Source organism: Solanum pennellii, chromosome 7 (assembly GCF_001406875.1).
Source record: "Solanum pennellii chromosome 7, SPENNV200".
In the NCBI taxonomy this organism is placed as follows: domain Eukaryota; kingdom Viridiplantae; phylum Streptophyta; class Magnoliopsida; order Solanales; family Solanaceae; genus Solanum; species Solanum pennellii.
Genome location: NC_028643.1, coordinates 60,270,121 through 60,273,687, shown reverse-complemented (window position 1 = coordinate 60,273,687; position 3,567 = coordinate 60,270,121). Strand labels below are relative to the sequence as shown.

At 30.6% G+C, this 3,567-nt stretch overlaps 1 long non-coding RNA gene across 1 annotated transcript; it reads right to left on the bottom strand.

Moving 5' to 3' along the window:
* Positions 1-570: 570 nt before the first annotated feature.
* LOC114077874 lies at positions 571-1,771 on the bottom strand. Its single transcript, XR_003579210.1, has 2 exons — positions 1,670-1,771; positions 571-914 (listed from the first exon to the last, which is right to left on the bottom strand). It is a non-coding gene; the product is annotated as an uncharacterized LOC114077874 (long non-coding RNA).
* Positions 1,772-3,567: the final 1,796 nt, after the last annotated feature.

Here is a 3,567-nt window from a genome sequence, read left to right as displayed (position 1 = left end):
CCTCCACAACTACAACTTGCATAAATCACAATCCAATCTAACAACTCACAGTTTACATAGCACATAGATCAACAACAACACTTCGACAAATTACATATCCTTAACAATAACGCTTTAACAAAATAAATATCCTCAAGAACAACACTCTAACAATTTCCAATCCTCAACAACAAGCTTAGTATTCATCTATCACAAGTTCCACAGAAAGGAATTGACAAAATCAGCAAAACATAATATCAAGTTCACTAACGATAAGTATGTTTAATGACATGGAATGCAATGTCAAATATAATGATGCATGTCTGACCTAGTGATACACACCCGCAATCTCTCAGTATAGGACCCATGGGGGACATATCTTTCCATGCATCTGTCGCGGCACATGACACGACCCTAGATAATAGTAACCATCGCGACTCGTGATACATCTCTCAAAATATAGTATCCATCGCGGCGCTTGATACGTCCCTCGAAATTGTACATCCTCTTTAAGTTCTCATTCTCTCTCAATGCATATAATACTTGTCAAGACCATGTCTCAGAATAATGCAAATGACATGTTCACACAAATAATGAGAAAATGACCATTTTTTATAAAATTGCACATTTCACAGCAACTCAAACATGATATCACATTAACAATGATTCTACAAGTCTTCAAACCTTTCTCAACACTTCACAAATAAACAATTAACCACATTGCCTTTTGCTACCACTTTTTCATCATTAGAATTAATCAATGTGGACAAGTCCACCCATCTCTAAATCTCATTACTCCCAAACATATACTACAAGGAAATACACACATTTCGTACACTTGACAGGAGTTTAGAAATCCACTTGTCTGAAATAGTTGAACAATCACTCCGAAACTTGAGTCTTCCCCTTTCATTGGACTTCCAAATAATTACAATCTATTCAAATAAATAATCACTGTAAGATTTCAAAAGTAACAACACTGATGATACTATGTGTTGAGTTTAAACCCAAAAATTCACCCAATATAATCAACTTCGTAAATCTTCATGTCAATTAACATTCAAACTACCATATTTATTAATTCAAGTCGAAGTTTAATCAAATTCTTCCCAATATCATAATTCAAATGGTATTCGTGTAATGTAATATACTCAATATTTCATTATTTATCTCAATCTTTCTGCATACCGTAAATATAATCTAACTTTTTGATTCAATCCACATGTCAATTACAATAATATTAAGAAGAACCAGATTATAACCCACCATAAAATTTAACTAATTAAATACAACCTCGTTGCTCCCTGTATTCGTTCCAAAATTGATAAATATAATGGAGACAAAATTACAAAACCACAATAATTAGTTTTCTCTCTTAATATAACGAAATTTCAATTATTTTATAATTATCATAAGAAAAATATTTCATGAAAAAAATAGAACTCAACCAAATTTCCAGAATCCAATTTCCCACACAATAAATTCCTATTAAGTATTCAATATATATTTTATTTATTATATAATTCTCCCCATTAATGAAGATGACCCAAATTCCAATATTTCCCAATAAATCTTAAGTAACAATTGAATTCAATTGATAGAATTAGCGATTTACCACTTATTAATAAACTAATATATATAAATATATAAGTATAAAAGTCATAAAGCTTGGTTTATGAATTTTTTTTACCTGAGAAGTTTGTTCGTTTCCTCATCACTAACGCTGCATAGGGTTTCTTCTTATTCTCTTTTTTTTTTCTTTTCTAAAACAACTAAAAAAATGTTAAATTTCACCAAGTTATTTTCATCCTATCAAATGACTTATTAATTTGGCTCATTAATCACCAACTAAATAAATATATTCTTTGATATACATCCATCAATTAAATAACGGTACTTATCAAATTATTTAAAATTTTCAAATCAATTTCACCGACTAATAAAAGCAATGGCTAAGGGCAAGTATCGGGAGGGGTAAAAATAGTTATTTTACCAAAATAATTACAAAAATAAGCTTCCGGATCATTACAATATCCACCACTAAAAAACCATGTTATTCCTCAAACATACACAAGAAGAAAGAAGATTAATCAACGTAACCAAAAGCTTAAGGTATAATCTCTAGAGTCAATGTTTACCTCTCCAAGTGGGATCATCTTCAAACACCATTCCATCTAGAGTAATTATTAAGAACTGAACTTTGGAATCAAAATTTGAAAGATCCATTAATCATAGTGATTATCAAGCCACAAACTAACTTATGAACCCAATCTAAACTGAAACCAACTGTAACATAACTCAACCATCATGACGAATCTTTTCTCACATAACTAAGAAACATTTTAAATCAATACCCACTACAATCAGATGTGAACCTGAACCAACCACCACATATTCATATTGCATAAACCATCATATATCTTATCCAATTTCCTTTGTCACTAACATAGTATTTTCATGAGTTTAGTTAGTTATAAAAATATGATCATTTGACATCGATTGCTCATCAAGGGAGGATCAAACTTATCCAACCCAAATAAGAACAAAATCAAGTAACACCTAATATCAATAACATTTTAAAAAATGCATAACCTTTAACAACACTGTTAGATAATTGTGACTCTTTATAGCTCCATATAAGTTCTCACAAGTAAGGTTTTGCATGTAGAACTATTGGTATGCTTCAACTATGACAAACAACACTAAATCTATCATAACTAAAATGAACAAGTTTAACCAAAGATGTCACCCTACCAAGAGGACAATCACATGATCGGTATATCCGATCCTTCACTAGGGATTCACCCATAGATATGAAAACAAGTGTAGGTATAAGTAGAGAATCACACTTCCAACCATATCTAACACGAAATAGATTGTCATATAAGAATATACAGAATAAAATTCGAATAACACTAGATACTTCTTTCATAGTGCTCATATCAAACATTCCTTTTTTAATGAGTCCCTCTTATCTATTTTTAGTCACCCACAACAAGTCTAATCCTCGTTAAGATATAACAAATACTTGATTCAGCAAACCCAATATACTTCTCACAATACTTTGTTAAACCAACACTCTTAATAGTAACAACATTATAAACACATCAGCCATTTACCTTACTCTCAAACTGTCACTAGTATCAAAATTTTCTTAACAAATACATTGTAGCCTATAAAAATTTTAATTCATGGCTCTCATTCTTTTCATTTAACCATTTCATGAAAGATATGAGTCATACCTAATACTGATAGCACTAATTTCAAATCTAATTACTTTTCAATCGAGGTACAATAATTGAATCACACCGAACATAACTCTACACAATCTTTCACATACCATATTTCAACTACCATTTCAAACCATCACATAGCTCATGCCTAAACTTAGAGAAATTCTTCGTCAGTCCAATAAATTTGTATACAATATGCTCATAACCTCTACTCATCATCTAATTTCTATGTAACTCATCATTATAGTTTAGATCGTCATATCAACAAGATAATTTCAATCCCATCAAAATACATTAACCATGTAGAACTGTAGGTCCACTTCCTTAACATCCATAAATTGCGTATGATAATTTG